Source organism: Pleurodeles waltl, chromosome 6, assembly GCF_031143425.1.
Source record: "Pleurodeles waltl isolate 20211129_DDA chromosome 6, aPleWal1.hap1.20221129, whole genome shotgun sequence".
In the NCBI taxonomy this organism is placed as follows: domain Eukaryota; kingdom Metazoa; phylum Chordata; class Amphibia; order Caudata; family Salamandridae; genus Pleurodeles; species Pleurodeles waltl.
Genome location: NC_090445.1, coordinates 1057910821 through 1057929029, shown reverse-complemented (window position 1 = coordinate 1057929029; position 18209 = coordinate 1057910821). Strand labels below are relative to the sequence as shown.

The following is an 18209-nucleotide window of genomic DNA, read 5'->3' as shown; positions in this document are numbered from 1 at the left end:
CAAACTTACAAAATGGCATTATATTTTGTAGGTTTGTGATGCTTTTGTGTGAAAAAATGACGCAAATGCGGAGCAAACAAAAGTATAAATATGGACCTAGGTTCTATTTGGACGATAACGTTGACACGTGTCCGAAACAAGCATACTTAAATACTTCTGTGGACGTGACATTAGAGGCGCCTTAAGGAATTTGGGCACATTGCATGATTTTTCGTGCGAATAAGTAAATCACTTTGTTAAAAAGTTGCATTCAGCCGTAAAAAATGTAATCCTCACTGTGTTGAAGTAATTTATGTAATTTGTATTACTCTTGTTATTTGAAATAAAAGCTAGCTGTGCACATGTTCTTTCAGTAATATTCTGAATGTTATTGGTGTAGCAAATGCATCTGATCTCATTTCCTTGCTACAAATCACATTGTGTTATGTAATGGAGACAAGCACCATAGTGCCATAATCGTGAAGTATGGTTACAACAAATAGCTGAAGAAGAAACTGAGCCCTCCGTTTGCACACTGATCGATGGATGTCAAACGTAGCAACAGTTCGTTGTCCGCTGGGATCCATGTCTTTTGCAGAGCTCCTTCTTTAAGAGTTTTGTTTTCAAGATTTGTCCGAAACGGAGGTGATTGGGTCCTGCTCTCAGTCTAGGATTCAGGGTCTTCAGATGTCTGGATCTTGAACATTTAGCAATCTGCTTCCATGAGTCAGTAGCTTTAAGGATCCCTGTTGACTAAGGTGCAAGCTGGATAAATACAAGATCCTGACAGGACCGTAGTGAAAAGCCACATTTTCTAGGTAACCTGGTCTTTTGTTCTATAGGAAGTGTGAATGGTACAGAATATTTTTTATTTTATCCTCAACTCCACTAGAAGACAACTGACGGTAGTTGAGGCCTGTTTGGCTGGGATTTTGTAAATGTAAGTCTCATTTGGCCACCAAGTTCTGTCTCCTTCTCAGACTACCTCTGAGCTTTCCTTTGAGACCCCAGCAGACTATATTGCTATGGTCCAAATGACCTCTACCCAAAGACCTAGACAATGCAAACCAGTGGTTTGTTTGCCGAAATGTAAGGATTGTTCTGAGCATGGATATTTACAGATAGTTACAGATATTTAGCCTTGACTACCGAATTAATTTGTGGTGGTAAAAACAGATTAAAAGTGATCCCAAGGTTTCTTGTTTATTGCTGTGCTGGAGGTGAGGGGCAAAATTTGTGGTCAATTTTTTCCACTGTTCAGGAAGAGAGGGGGAAAAAATATTCTTAGGAGTCAGACATGTATTGCTTCCCATTCAGAACTCAATTGGACATAACTGGAAAGAATGTACTCAAAGCCCACAGTACAAATCTTTACCTTGCTGTCACGTCCTTTCAGATAACTCAAAATCAATTTTTTTTAGAAGTGATTAATATAGCCTTAGAACCCGCCGTAGTGGGCTCTACCGGCTATTAAAGGCCCGCTCCCTGCATTAAATGCCCGAGCCGAAGACGAGGGCATTTAACAAGGGAGAGGGACTTTAATAGCCGGTAGAGCCCGCTATGGCGGGTTCTAAGGCTATTAGAACATTCTGCCACACAGGGCAGAATGTTCTATTAAAAAAAAAAATGTTCACGGAGCCCGAGGGGATTTAAATCCCCTCGGGCTCCGTGAGGCTTTGTTCCCAGCTGTTGCTGTGAACAAAGCGAACATTGGAATGTTGGCGCTGCGGGCTTTTACCGGCCAGTAAATGCCCGCAGCACTCCATTGTTTTCAATGGAGCCCCCAGCATTCCAATGTTCTAATACCAATTACATCATTTTATGCGAAATGTATGAGATGAATAATATATAACAATTAAATATTATATTGCTAACTATTTTACTATGTTTTTTTTTTAAAGAATATGACTATTTGGCCCACTCATTCTGTTTGCCTACTAACTCCATCCTAAACTCAGTATTTAACTGACTGCAAAATGCTGATTTCACTGGTTTTGTAATTAGTATACCTCAGAAAAATATTATACAAGCAGCAGGCATAAAGTCGGTTTCCACATTTATATGTGTTTTTGCCCTACGCTGTAGAAAACAATATTGTTAATCTATATGTGAGAGAGAGAAATATTCTTGCCAGTTATGACTGAACCCCCACACATCAAAATCTACTGATTTCAGTCTGCTAATATCATAAAAAGATCCATATTGGTGGTCAAATAGTATGATTTTTTTTATTCAACTCAATTCCTAGGAGACATTCATACCCAAGTATGCAGGTGAATATTAGATATCTACACATGGTAAAATGGCCTTCCTTCTTGTAGCCAGCCATGCCATAGGTCATAATTGCGCCATTACCAATTTTGCAAACCTTTCCACCCTAGTGAAATTTATTATGGAGGAACTTATTGTTTGGGCTTTTCTCTTTCCTTTCACTTCACATGCTTTAAAATTTACACCTAAATACATAGGTTCTGTGACCAAAGGGAAAGCCTAGGAATGTCAATTTGAAAATAAATTCCAATACTGGCATAAGACAGGGCTGTGTCTGTACAACAGCACTACTAATTGAAGTCCAATTCTATCTAGGCATTACATCTTTCCACCTGTATTTGGTGATTTGACTATACATGTTTTTATTAAATCTATTATACATGATGTGTGATCATATGACCATAAAACTCCAGCATATGATGCGAGAATTATCTTAGTATGCTAGACATAATTCACTGAAACTTTTCAATACCAAAAGCCAGGCAATAATTGTAATTTGTAAGATCTTTTTGGGGCCAGTGGCTAATTAATGGTAGTACAACTGCTACAAAGACCTGGGTTTCCCATTCGATAACAAACTGACATTGCTGGCTGTTTCTCAGATTAGTAAATATACTTTCAAATCACTGGTATTTGGTTATGCCATTTCATTTATGAATTTAGTCGGTATTTGTTAGAAATGGGGTCTATTATTGGCAGTCAGGTAACCCTGTCCAAGCAAGGACCCTCACTCTAGTCAGGGAAAAAGAGAATCACCCTCAGCTAACCCCTGCTTACACCTTGGTAGCTTGGCACGAGCAGTAGGCTTAACCTCAGAGTGCTAGGTGTAAAGTATTTGTACCAACACACACAGTAACTTAGTGAAAACACTACAAAATGACACAACACAGGTTTAGAAAAATAGAGAATATTTATCTAAACAAAACAAGACCAAAACGACAAAAATCCACGATACGCAAGTCAAGTTATCAATTAAAAAGCAAAAAGAGTCTTCATGTAGTTTTAAACACACACTAACACTGTTAGCGTGAAAATGTACCTTGGGTGCATCAAAAATAACCCCACACTGGCGAGTGTGAATCAAAAAGGGCTTGCGATGCATTGATTTCACTCACTCACGAGACCTTGCGTCATTTCTCCTTTTGTTGGGTCGGGCACGTCGTTTCTTCCCTCCATAGGAGAGCGATGCGTCGATCCGATCAGCACTCTCGGGTCCGGGCAGGCCTTGCGTTGTTTTTACACGCCCAGTGGTACTTGCATCGGAGATCCAGCCACACGATGATCCGAAAACCACGCAGCACGGGTTGCAACCTCCCCAGCCTCCATCAGTGATGCTGCGCGGTGTTTCTCCAGCTCTGTGCATCGATTCTTTGGTCGTGTTACAGGCGAGCTTCGATTTTCAGCTGCAAAGCCGGTGGCTCGTTGATTTCCCAGCCGCAGATCGGAGTTGCGTCGATCTTTTCCCAGCACAGCGTTCTGTGTGTGGATTTCTTCCTCTTAGGCTGCCAGCTTCTACTTTCAGGGTCCCAGGAACTGGATGGGGACCACAGGGCAGAGTAGGAGTCTCTCCAGACAGGGAACCCACAAACAGGAAGAGTCACAGAAATGGTTTAAGCAAAAAAATGCCCACTTTCTAAAAGTGGCATCTTCAAACACACAATCTTAAAATCAACTTTACTAAAAGATGTAATTTTAAATTGTGAGCTCAGAGATCCCAAACTCCACATGTCTGTCCGCTCCCAAAGGGAATCTACACTTTAATCATATTCAAAGGTAGCCCCCATGTTAACCTATGAGAGGGACAGGCCTTGCAACAATGAAAAACAAATTTAGCAATATTTCACTGCCAGGACATATAAACCACATTACTATATGTCCTTCTTTAACCATACACTGTACCCTGCCCTTGGGGCTACCTAGGGCCTACCTCAGGGGTGTCTTACATGTAAGAAAAGGAAAGGTTTAGACCTGGCAAGTGGGTACACTTGCCAAGTCGAATTTACAGTTAAAACTGCACACAGACACTGCAGTGGCAGGTCTGAGACATGATTACAGAGCTACTTATGTGGGTGGCACAACCAGTGCTGCAGGCCCACTAGTAGCATTTGATTTATAGGCCCTGGCACCTCTAGTGCATTTTACTAGGGACTTACTAGTAAATCAGAAATGCCAATCATGGATAAACCAATCATCAATACAATTTACGCAGAGAGCATATGCACTTTAACACTGGTTAGCAGTGATAAAGTGCTCAGAGTTCAAAAGCCAACAGCAACAGGTCAGAAAAAATAGGAGTTAAAAAGATTGGGGATGACCCTGCATAAACTCAAAAGTCTAACAGTATTCTTTACAACCATTCGTACATATATATTCAGCTAAACCAACCAAAGTATTAAAATACTGTGCCACCACCCGGCTTCCAAGTATGAAGCATCCTATTTATTATTTAGTGTGGCTGACACTGAGGAAGGTTTTTGGTGGCATTACTGCACATGGTCAAGAAATTCTGAATTGAGGTCCAGTTGCGCTCTTTCACTTCAGTTAACTATTATATGACTATTCTGTGGTGCCAATTTTGAGTCATTGGGAGTTAACATATATAACTGAATATCAACTAGATTATGTAGTCCCTGAAAGGATTGCTATGGCTTTTGCCTAGAATGGATGACATTTCTGAATCTGGAGACTGATTTGCACAATTTTAATATTTGTAAATATGTGTGTTTTTAAAAAAAAGGTCAATGAGGCTGCTAAGAAATTATAAACAGTGTCAGATCCTTAGTCACTAGGAAATTCAAATGTTAGTTATAGATACTGTCCGTTTTATGTGACCAGTTCTAATATTAGTCAACATGATATTTTGAAGTGCACTGTGAATTCTTAAAAATGTCTAAGGATTCGACATAAACATCTCATGGTACTTGTGGATTGTATTCCTTTTTACAATTGTTTTTTTATCTCCCTTGCTTCTGGTTCTTTTCCCTTTGTTCCTGACTTAGTACATGCTTATCTTATACTTGTCCATTCTCTATTTGCTTTCAAAGACTGTTGGTATTCTGCCCAGGTATCAGCTACTGGTACTGCTGAGTCTGAGGAAGTTTCCTGAACCTCTCTGAGGTTGTCAATGGTCTCATCTTTGGAGCACCAGGTGTGTGTATGTCTTGTTGCTGAGTGTATTCACAAACTGGCTCAAAGATTGTGATTAGTATCATAATGTATATTTTTACCTTTTTATAAATAGCCCATATTGGAGAAGCCAATATTTCAGTCCTGGGAGAGTAACGTACTGAATATGCGCCAAGATAAGACTACACCAGTGGGGCCAACTCCCAGCTTGGCCCGGCTCTCTCTCACGTTCTAATCCCATTTTCAACTTGGGTGAGGGAAACAGCTGAAGCTCTCTATATCCTGAATCTGCTTTCCCTTCAAACAGAAGAGTTTTGTATTGGCTTCAGTATTCATGCCTCAGCCTCGTTCCCCAAACACGGCTCATGACAAGTTCCCACTGGGTCTTGCTTGTTTTCTTCCAGGAAGATGCAGCTATCACTGTTCCTTAAATATTTCCCAATTTTCTTCCCTAAAAAGTGGTTTGATAGCAGCAAGCTTCTTCCTGAGTGATTGATGATATACCCCCTTAGTCTTGCTGGTCAGTATAAGTAGGGCTTGTCTAAACATTAGAACAACATTTTAGGTATAGAGGTTCAAGGTGAAGCAGGAGTCACACTTCTCAGTCCTTTTCTGGTCATACACAAATTCTTCCGCTGAAAGGCAATCTGATCATCTCAATTACAACCAGTTATTTGTCTTGAAAGTGGCGTTAGCAGCTTTATAAGGTTAACTCAACCATAATTGATAAATTTCCCTAAGCAACTCACATTAGACATCCTGCACATTTCCCTCACTTCATTTCCAGCACTATGTTCTAGTTCCTGGTTCCTATGGCTGGTTTACTGCAAATTAACAGTGCTTTGTTCCCCATTTTCACTAACTTAAATAGATTATGCTTCCCAGCATCTCTCAACGGGAAGCTCACCCGCCTCCTCTAGAATCAACAGAAACACTCCAATTCAAGGGAACTTTGCCTTCTGTTTTTTTTAAATCCAGGACACTTCTGCCTATCAAAGGAGCCAAGGGCCAGATGTAGGAAAATCCAATTTTGCGACTTGCAAATAGCGAGTCTGACCGACTCGCAATTTGCAAGTCGCAAAATCGGATGCAGAAAATGTCTCAGACACCATCTGCGACTCGCTATGGGGTCGCAAAGACCCACCTCATCAATATTCATGAGGTGGGTCGCATTTTGCGACCCCATAGCAAGTCCCTGCACTCACAGGGATGGTGGCCTGCTGTAGTCAACAGACCTCCATGTCTGTGACTGCTTTATAAATAAAGCAGTTTTTTTTTTCATTTTGCAGCCGGTTTTCCTTAAAGGAGAAAGAGTTGCAAAATGATAAATAAACCGAAACCGAAATAGGACCAAGGCCTACTCTGAAAAAATATTTTTGTTGACAATATTTTTGTTGACATTCACAAAGGGGAAGGGGTCCCATTGGGACCCCTTCCCTTTTGCGAATGAGTTACCACCAGTGTGACACTGGTTGTAAATGCGAGTTGGTTTGCGACCGCATTCGCGTTCACAAAGCAACTCTAAATTGTGATGCGAGTCGCAAATAGGAAGGGGACACCCCTTCCTATTTGCGAATAAGCATCGCGTTCGGCCGTTTGCATGCCGCAAACTGCGATTTTTGCAGTTTGCGACATGCAAACGGCTTACTACATCTGGCCCCAAGTATTTGCTTACATTTGGCACCTAATTGTCAAAACAAAGGATCAGAGTTAGGCAGGACTCTTTGTTTGAGCAGTTTTGCTATCATTATCAAACTTCATTTGATAGGCATGCCAGAGCTGAAAGCACTGTCAGGCAAGCAGACCTTTGTCTAAGAAGAGCCCAGAACAGCATCCTGAGACAAGTAGTTAGCACACAAAAGGGGAATGGAGAGCAGGACTTGTTCAAGGAAAGGTTTAATCAGTCAGAGTATTGTACCACCTTTACCAGCATAACATGAAGTGTGAAAGAAGCTCATTAACTGAAGAGATATGGGAGGTTTAGTCAAAGTCAGACGATTAATGTCACAGTGCAGACTGGCTTACTCAAAGGCAAGACAATGACAAACTTATAAAGGTGATCCTTGCAGCATCTAAAATAAAAATTCATGATCACAATTAATATTATTTACATCTGTTAATTATTTGGGACAAGAATGACTTTCCTATCTTTCTTCAAAATAAAAGTAGAGCAAAACTGCAGGTGCAGGTAGGTTCACATGCACGCAGTCTCACTTGTACATGACAAGTAAATCATATTACCCTCTTTAAAATGTAGTTGAGCGTTCAATTTATATTTTAGGTTTAAACACTAAACAGATATGCCTACCGTTTGAAAGGCACTTTGACAGCACACTTATAAAGTGCTAAGGGCCAGATGTAGCAAAGGGTTTTTCCCATTCTGTGTCAATGGGAAAATGTGTTTGTACATATGTCCCTAAATGTAGTATTCAAACCGTAAAATGGGATTTCCTTCTACCATACATGCCAACATTTTACAGCAGGCAAGTGGGAGATTTAAAAAAATTGTCTGGAGAATGTTTTTTCCCCCATTTACTCTATACTGAAGCAGAGGCAATCTGTCTAAATCAGGCTATAGGCAGATAAGCTGACAGACGATAAGCATTTCATTTTTGGTAGTTTAATAACATATAACATAGAGCAAACAAAATTGAGTTTTAAACTCTGTTTTTGTATGCTATGTAAAACTGCCAAAACTAGAATGTTGAGGCCTGTCACACACCTAATCTCCCCCTCCAAGAATTAATTCCAAAGCGTTAACCTTTGACGTCCGAGGTAATTCTTTGCGGGGGAGATGGGAGCCTCTGTGCCAGGCATCAGCATTGCACTTTGGTCTTGTTTCCAGCTGATCACAATTGGCAATCTGAATCGATTTCTACAAGCAGGAAGATCCTGGAAATCAGAAGTTTCCCGCCTGAATCAGGAAGGTTGGCATGTATGTTCTACATTTCCAGGACTAATCTGGAGCGTGACACTTGGTCTCCAAACTCATGTCATAGTTTTAGCTCCCATTGTGAGAAGAAAAAGCTTTACTAGAGTCACTTGCGCGGAATATGAGTTTTAAGCGGCTTGCAGGATTTGTGAACACTATATAGCAACTTACAAAAATGTAAAATATTTCAATTACATTTTTGATATTGTTTTCATGTGTTCGATACAGCCTAAAAGGCCAAAACTACACAGAGATCAAAAACACCTAATCTCGAGGTCCCCGTTTATTTATTTTATTTTTGCAATTTAACTAGCGCAGACATGGCCTGAAAGCATCAGAGCACTTTACAACAGACAGAATACAAGGTTACAACGGGTTACCTTAATAGTAGCTGAACTTACGAGGTTTATGTCAGTAATTTTATACAGGAATTACCACAAGAGACAGTTACAACAATAGGGCAAAGGACATGAACAGTTGAACGAAGGCAGATCAGTGCACATTGGAGAAGGTAAATAAGTCTGGTTGAGGGTAAATTAACCAAGAAATCTGACAAATAGGAGGTGGTCCTTTTAGAAGATCGCTAGGCAGGTGGCTAGACAGAGTGAGGGAGTCAGAGCGTTCCAGATTCTAGTGGCGCTGCCAGAGAAGGACTGATTCAAGTATCATTCTCGCCTGAAGGTGGGGGCTTCCAGGGGCAGCGATTGGGCATTCTGGTACCCTTATTTGTTCCGGCATTATCAGTTTCTCGAGATAGGAGAGTGAGGTTCAGCACTCTGTGTGTGATGCAAACGATTTTGAATTGGGTCCTCGCTTCAATGAGGAGCCATTAGGGGGTTTGAAGGGCAGGGGAAATGTGGTCAAATTTCTTGAGACCTAAGACGAAGCGTGCTGCAGCATGTAGCATTGCCCTCAGAGGGCCTAGGTGAACTTTGGAAAAGCCTCAGAAAAGGGCGATTTCATAGTCTAGTCAAGAGAGAACGAGAGGCTTCACCACTGTTTTGAGGTTTTATTCTGGAATCATTTTCTGATACCCAAAAGCTGCCTATGTTAGTGTTGTGCGCAGTTGGCCATGGCTGCTATGTGGCTCTGAAGATTAGGATGATTGCCAGGGTGATGACAAGTGATCTGGCACCCATGACAACGGCAGGGCAGCCTACTGAGGTGGGAAAGTTGGTCATTCATTCTTGTATGTGCATGTTTGCTTTTAGAGGTGAGATCAAAAGAAATTCTGTGTTAGTTGGGTTGAGTTTTAAATGGTGGTTTTACATCCAGTTTTGAGTCTTTAAGCGAGTATTTGAAAGCAGGGCAATATTCTCTGTGATGAGATTTTCAAGTATATTTGGGGGTTGTTGGCGTGGAGGTGGAAGAGGATTCCTGGAGTTTCTGAGAATCACACATAGTGATTCTAGGTATAGGTTGAAGAGGATCGACCCATGTGGGGCAACTTGATGAATGCTGGCTGGTCTCAAGAATGTGTTGCCCATTTTCACAATTGGGGAACAGTTGGATAGGTAAGAGGAAAACCAGTTGAGGACCATTTCTCCACATCCCATGTGTAGTTTAAGAATACAAAGGAGGTCATGATGGCTGATTGTGTTGAATGCAGCGGATAAATCTAGGAGGACCAGGAGGCAGGAGTTGCCGGAGTCGAGGATTCTAAGGGAGTCATCTACTATTTGGAGGATCGCAGTTTCTGTACTGTGACTCTGGCGAAAACCTGATTGGAGGGTGTCTAGGACATTGTTTGTTTGGATGTGTGAGGAACACTGCACAGCTTTCAATGACTTTGCCTAAAAATGGTAGTGGGCAGACTGGGCGGTAGTTTTCCTGGTTCTCTGGATAAAGAGGTTGTTATTTTAAGAGTGGAGTGATTTGACCCATTTTCAGTTGTTCAGGGAAGAGGCCCTGATTGAGAAAGAAATTGACTAAGGTGTCCAAATGGGGAGTGGGTGTGTGGCAAGAGATTTGCTGAGAGATTCTGGAATAGCATCCTGATGATGGTTTGAGGGTTTTACTTTGCAGATTGTTCATAGTATATCCTGCTCGGAGACTGGAGAGAAAGATGACCATGATTGTATTGCTTTGCACGGTAGAGACTAAGCTGTTTCAAGGGAGACGTTGATAGGAAGCGAAATATGTTTTCTCTCACTTTTTATCAAAGAAATCTATGAAGTCTTTGCAGTGGGCCACGGATGGCTTTGAAGCCAAAGTGATAGTGGGGTTAGCAGACTGTGCAATAACTTCAAAGACGCGCCTGGGTCTATTGTTTGTGGAGGTCAAGAGGGCACTGATAGGGGAGAATTTAGCTATGAAGATTTGGTCTTTGTATTGTTTTCTCGCTTTGCAAAGGTTAGTCATTCTCAAAGAGGATGATGCTTTTCTCCATTCTGTCTCATATTTTCTGATAATCTTTCATTCTTCATAAAGCTCTCTAGAGAAACTGGTCCCAGAGGGTTTTGAGCTGGATAATTTGAAGTTCTGTGGTGCACATTAGTCAAAAAGGGATTCAATGCAGGAATTAAACTTGTCGGAGGCCTCGTTGATGTCAAGATGAGGTGTGATCACAATTGGGGTGGGAAAGGCTATGATGGCCATGGCTTCTGTGTCACGGTTTGATGTGTCTCTAAACTATATTTTCTCTTTCTTGGGTTGCCCATAGGTTTTGCTGTAAGAGCTGGTTAGAGAGAATTGGATCTGCATGTGATCAGACCAGTCAACTGGAATGGGGTTGCACCTCTTTAGGTAGAGAGAATGGAAGATTATCAGATCCAGAATAGCACCTTTCTGGTGTGTACGTTTATGGAGGTGTTGTTGGAGACCACTGGCATTGAGAAAGGAGGTAAATAATTTTCAAGATCCATGGCAAACAATTCCTACAAACACAATATATTTTGAGGCGTAATGAGACATTGCCTGTATCCCCTGAGTGACCATTATGCAACTGCACAAATATTTTGTCTGGAATTATAGACAATATACAAACATGTTAATATGGGCAATACCACAGAAATTTATTTTTGCGTCATGGCCGAGCACATGTAGTTCTAGGCTGGTCAGAAGGATGTGGATATTTCAGATGTCAAGCCCTAAACAGTGACAGGAAAGGGTTTAGGGGATGTTGGCACAAAGATGGATTTTCTTCACAGTGGGGCCATATATCCAACATGGATGCACTGATTCATTTAGATTTTAGGGTCCTGTATGTTGACCCTTCTAATCTGAATGCCTGGACTCAGGTTTAGGAACTTGAATTTTAAACCAGAGTCAGTTGAAATCACAGTTTTGAAAGCACTTGTGTTTTTAGTGGCCCAGACTGATAAAAACAAGACGTGGACATAATTCATTTTGGACAAACTGTTCTGGTCTGACTTGGCCTGGCAAAAAATAATAGAGATGCTAATTTTGATAGATCTGTCTGGTAGATACGAATACTTGGTGCCTACCAGGCCCAACAGCCATAGTCCTTGCTGGTGTATTTCTCTGATAAACATGGCATTAGTTTGAGTTTGTTTAATGGTATGGTAAACACAAATAAATAATTACCAACAATAAAAAAAATCACTGAAACTTGTCTTGAGGAGAAGTGCTAATTTTAGCTGCCTAACAGGACTTACATTATGTTATCACAAAAGCTTATGAAATTCCATGAACATACTTGAGTTGAATACATTTTGGTGCAATGCAAAATCTTAAAAATGCAACAGTTTTAGGGCCTTCATTAGAGTTTAGCAGGCTGTGTACTCTGTCAAAACATGGCAGATATCCCGCCCACGGCATTACAAGTGCCATAGGTCATAATGCACTTGTAATACGGCAGACAGGACATCTGCCTTGTTTGTGATGGTGTGGCCTGTCCCCGAAACACAAATCAAGCCTCTTAGTATCTTCACAACCTTAACTTTTTAACCATAATAATGACACCAGTGATTACCTCACTACACACTACTTTCTCGTGGTTTTAGATATGATCTCAACATACCTCTTTACCAGAACAATGGGTCAGTTTCTACTCATTTATCACAGCATCGTTAACTCAAGTGGCACCTGCTGAATACACCTATAACACTCTAGGATATATTGATGACTTGCAGCTTTCCATGGGTGCATTCTTGCTGAAACAAATTCTTCATCTCCCTAACTGTCCAAGATTTTTTCTTTAAGAATATTTACTGAGAACCAGGGGATAGCTAGGTTATGTCTTAGTGATAGGTAGCCACCATGGTAGAATTGAAGTGAGAGGAAATGAGTCCATGAAATACATATTGCTGTTAATAGTATTTATACTATTCTTCCACTCAGTGTACATATATAAATACATGCACAATGAGAGGAAAAATAGTGTATGCTTGATTCATGGTTATAAACCATTACAAGGGTATTGTAGAGAACTGGTTTTCTAGGGTAATATATAAAACAAAACTCTGGTCAAAGTGGACTATTAACCGTACTATGATCACAACATCGGCATGCCATCTCAGTCCACTGCCTGCTCCCAGAATGATGTAAAATGGAGGAAAGAAGAGAAAATCCTGAAAGGACAGTTAGATACAAACACCTTGTTGGAGTGATATAAATAAATTCACAGAAGCTAAAGCCTAGCAGAGAATAGCAGCACTGATAGGAACTGATCAGTTACATGCAGTGAGCAGGAAAAGTGTGTATTGTTCTAGGAAACCCTAAGGAGATGACAGACGTATTCGCTAGGTGTGATCCATGCTCTCATCAAATTTTGCATTTGTACACCTCTTTATGAAAAAAGAATGGTAACATTGGTTCAGACTTCCTCTTTTGTTTTTGGCTAGGTGATGTTTTCTGCCTTCTGCAATACTGGAATAGCTTATAATGCTTAAAATGCAATTCTATTTTTGAATGCAAACTTCAGTGGCAGAAGTTAGTTTAGCGAGGGTGGCCTGAACCTTCATACAACAGGTATATTGGTGCCATGAAACTATTTTCTGAGGAGATGTGTGTTTCTAGTTTGAAAAGGAGCATCCTTATAGTGAGTGTGCACATAACATTAATATCAGGACTGTTTGAAGAATACAAAGATGCAAGGACTATCTAGAAAGGACACATTAATGCCAATACGTTGTGTACAGGGCGTGTATACACAATGGCTTATGTTTAAAAGGCATGCAAAGTAATCTGCTGCATGTCATAAAGGCTTGCAAAGACAATGCTACGTGGCAATAGTCCCTGCCATTTCACAAATAGAGAAGGGGGTGGCTCTTAGATTAAGTCTATATTTGCTTTTAAAATGTTAACAGAAAACTGCATACCGACCAACTAAAAGAATACCTGATACATACATCGGGCACCCCAACTTCCGCAATATCATCATTAAAAATAGTAAGGCTAACACTAGTGGTCCAGCATGGGAAGTAGTAAAAATCGCACTGATGAAATTTGATTCTGTTGGTTTCAGATTTCATCAGGTTCATTAATTATCACCTATACTTTTTGCCTTTGAAATGAGACATAATAGGTAGAGTTAGGTATTTACTACATCCAAAATCATCCTGTACCTCTATTTATAAGCGTTTTCCTACCTTTAATTTCCTGCAGGTTTTACCTTCCGAAATCTAACAGGGTGATAAGTTTATCATGCCAGCTAATTACCAGGTGCCATAAAAATTTCAGTACTTGTAATGAAGGCCTAAGTATGCAGTCACTTGTACAATTCACCCTCTGCACCCTCTATTATAATGTTTGGAACCACTACAAGTACAGACAAGCTGACTTTGACTCCAAAATGAAAGACTTTGACGCAAGACACTTCAGCTGATAAGACCATCCTATGACTGATTTCAGAACCATCTAACTATGTCTCGTTGAGTGCAACAGAAATATAAAAAAATGTGCTCTTAGCTTGGAATGCCATCAAAGTAAAGATGACATAACATTATAATATCTGATGTTCGGTAATAACAATGTCCGTGAGGTCAACAGTAAAAGCATGGGCTAAATTAATTCTGACCCTAGATAAGTAAAGGTCATCTGACAGAAACTGAAAAATGACACATATAAAGTGCTAAGGTTTTTATGCTGGAGGAGTGGTGTTTCATTTACCTAACTGTTTGCCGAAATCTAAAAAGAATTGAATAGGCACCCCACCCACTGTTTGTGGCATGCTTCATCATTGGAGACCTACCACAGCAGCCGAGGTAGGTAATTACTGCCTCTGCGGACTCAACTGCTATTTTGGAGTTCCTGATAAAAATGTGTGGTCAACAGCAGGGATCCAGATACTTTTACTAAAAATATCTCAGAGTAAGGTGACCTCTTCAACACTTTTTGTATTCCTGCAAACATAGTAGAGTAAGTGGAATACCACTCCTGTGGCATAAAAGAACTTCACACTTCATGTGTGTCATTGGTTAGTAGGGAGGCTAAGCATACGTCTATATCTCTCAAACTCTCTCAGTGTGTGTACAGAAATTAAAAAATGGCAGGGCAAAATGAAGTCTAAGAGTGGGTGGATTAAAGGACTATACCAAGTGTGGCTTCTATTATTAAACAATTGTCTTAACTCAAGAAAGGCAGCTTACAACAAAAAATACATAAACTATTTGCAACTGGTTGACGTTCATGAAGAGTCATAAGGCGAATATAGTCCAAAATTCTACCACAATTCATACAAAAAGTAAGACATTAACATAAACTACTCTGGGCACACAGAATAAAGTCAAGGATTAAAAACCGTAACGACAATGCTATAAAACATTGATACATTCGGTTCTGTAAGGCAGCTTCGTAGTATTTGTCCTGCCACTAGATCTGTGGCCATAACTAATTTGAAAAATTGCCATCACCAAATGCATTAGAAAAACATGGGATTTATTTTGAAGAATAAGCTGTCCACCGAGGCTATTGTAAAGATTCTCAATTCCTCTTACTTTCGTCACGTGAATGCCAAGTTTTGATTCCTGTATTTATTTGGTATCTTTTCCAGCAAAATTCTTCACCTAAAATGGGGCCCTTGACACTGTAGAAACACTGCTGAATGTTGTGGGGTATGATTCTGCTCATTTGAATCCCTCAACTCAAATTTGTGGCATGTACGTTTTGAACCTGCATCATTTAATGAAATCACGTTTTCAGACACTTGGTTAGTAAAAGGTGTGTTTAGTGCCCTTGTGTGACAGACACAAATTATGGGCTCAGGCAATGTTAGCTGGGCTGGAAGATATAAGATGGTGGTGTTTATCATCACTGGCTCTAGATTCGATTGTGAACATGAGTATTATCTACACCTGCCCAAAGGTGTAATATTCAAGTCCAATCAATTAAACATGTGGCTGCCAAATAATAGCACAACAAAAATGGGAAACAGAGTGTTAAACTGGTTTTATTGATAACATTTGGGGATCAACCCTTAGACTAATATTCCAAACATCCAGTAACAAGAAGATTTAGATGAATTCACTTTAATTTCCTTTGCAGGACATGCATAACACTTGTGATGCTGTATGAAGTGGATCCCACCAAACTAAGGTGGTCATTCCAACCCTGGCGGTCCATGACCGCCGGGTTGGAGGACCGCGGGAGCACCGCCGACAGGCCGGCGGTGCTCCAATGGGCATTCCGACCGCGGCGGTAAAGCCGCGGTCGGACCGGCAACACTGGCGGTCACCCGCCAGTGTACCGCCGCCCATTGGAATCCTCCAAGGCGGCGCAGCTAGCTGCGCCGCCGAGGGGATTCCGACCCCCCCTACCGCCATCCAGTTCCCGGCGGTCCGCCCGCCGGGAACCGGATGGCGGTAGGGGGGGTCGCGGGGCCCCTGGGGGCCCCTGCAGTGCCCATGCCACTGGCATGGGCACTGCAGGGGCCCCCGTAAGAGGGCCCCTAAATGTATTTCACTGTCTGCTGCGCAGACAGTGAAATACGCGACGGGTGCAACTGCACCCGTTGCACAGCTTTCACTCCGCCGGCTCGATTCCGAGCCGGCTTCATCGTGGAAGCCTCTTTCCCGCTGGGCTGGCGGGCGGCCTGAAGGCGGCCGCCCGCCAGCCCAGCGGGAATGTCAGAATTACCGCCGCGGTCTTTCGACCGCGGAACGGTAACCTGACGGCGGGACTTTGGCGGGCGGCCTCCGCCGCCCGCCAAGGTCAGAATGAGGGCCTAAGTATTATATTGTATTTATCTGAGGTGTGAGGTTAAGGAAACTACAGTTTATAGTTAGAATGTTAGGAAACAGCACATGATCTTGTCAGAAATGCAAATATTTACATATCACAGACCACATGATGCTTGATTACCCTTTTAGTGGAGGGTAATAAATTCTGCTCCTCCAGGGGAGTTGGCTGAATGTTGGCCACTTCACGTTATGCTTGTAATGCAGAGTTCCAGACAAATTCCAACAACTGCAGCACAGCCGAGTTTTCTTATTGCATGCGGCTCGCCAATGGCAAGTTGGCGAGCAGAAGTGAAATTTGATGTCTCCTAGCATGATTTTCGGTTTCAAGGAGGGCACCCAGCAAGATTTCTGCAACAGGGGCATCCGTGACAATTCTCATTCAGAAAGCTGCAGCTGAAATAGAAAATCTACTTGAGCAGCAGCAAAGTCAGCTCAAGAAGCAGTGCCCTCTAGTGCACAGTGTGGTGCTATTTGCGCTGATTTTTCAGCACAGGACGAGCTCCCAGAGCTAACTATCAGCACGAGCAGTGCAACATTCCTATTTCTTCCTGTTCATGGAACTCTACGAAATCTCGCAGAGTTTTCATATAATTCTGTGGAATTCAGCAGAGTGAAACTGCGCAGGTTGTGCCCACCCCTAGTCTTTTGCAGATAGGCAGTTTCCTTGGGTTGCAAATGATTGCAGACACACTGATGGTTTGTGTGATCACAAACTCCTGGCAATACATGCACAATAGCACATAGTATTGTGAGGAGGCTCTATAACTATCAAAAGAGATACTGATTATTGACATGGCTCAGGAGATAGTAAATGGATATTGCCTGCCTCCAAGAGACACACCTTATGGAGGAGGAGGGTGATAAGATAAAAAAGAAATGGAGAGGAGAATGGAGAGGAGGTCTAATTGTTCATTCTTTACCAGAGGAGTGTCTATATAGATAGCCTCAGGGGTCCCTTTATGACATAGGTACTCAAAGGCAGATATCAATGCAGGTATATACTGCTGCACAGTAAACTAGATGGGAGGGACATATGTCTCCTTAATATTTATGCACTGAGGGGGGCGTGGCTTCAGGCGTCAAGATGGCGGTCGCTATCTAAGAGTGCTCCGGACCCCTCCGTCATCCGCCCGTAGTAGCCTTTAACATCCTGCACTGGCACACATCTCTGGCTGTCCCAGATAGATCCTAAACCCAGCCGAGATCCGGATCGCCCCGACGAGCGAGATCTGACGAGGCCTGGAGGCCCGTGATAAGCCGGACCCGACCCGGCGCTAAGATGGCAGCCGAGAGACACAGCGCTGCTGACTGAACCGGTGCACGGTGTGGGCCACTTGGACCGACCGAGAAGTGGAGTGGCCGAGATCGAGACCCGCTGCCCCGGCCCAGGAAAAAGGCGACCTGAGCGGCCCGCATGCGCCGGGACTGAGGCGCCCCGAGGAGACGCTGCGTCATCGACCGCGTTCCCCCCGTGGGCCTGGAACTAAGCCGCTCCAGACTGCAGAACGCACGATGCTGGTGGCCTTCTGGAGTGCGTGGGCGGCTCCCTAGTCACGGGGCGTCCGCCGAGGTCTTGGCGTGCGGCACCTGGGCGAACCGGGCCGCCCGGAGTGAGAGGCGCTGGATCGAGTCTGAAGGCCGCACGGGGCGGGGCAGTGAGGTGGCGAGGGGCCGGCCCGATTGCCTGAAGAGCTGGGTGAGTCTGGGGCCCCGGTGGGGACTTCAACCAACGGGCTGAAGCTGGGGCCCCCTGCCTGCCC

At 42.5% G+C, this 18209-nt stretch overlaps 1 protein-coding gene across 3 annotated transcripts in view; it reads right to left on the bottom strand.

Moving 5' to 3' along the window:
- The window catches only part of ESPN (espin), a 917745-nt gene that overhangs the window by 216898 nt on the left and 682638 nt on the right, over positions 1 to 18209 (bottom strand). The gene's annotated exons all lie outside the window — the stretch shown is intronic.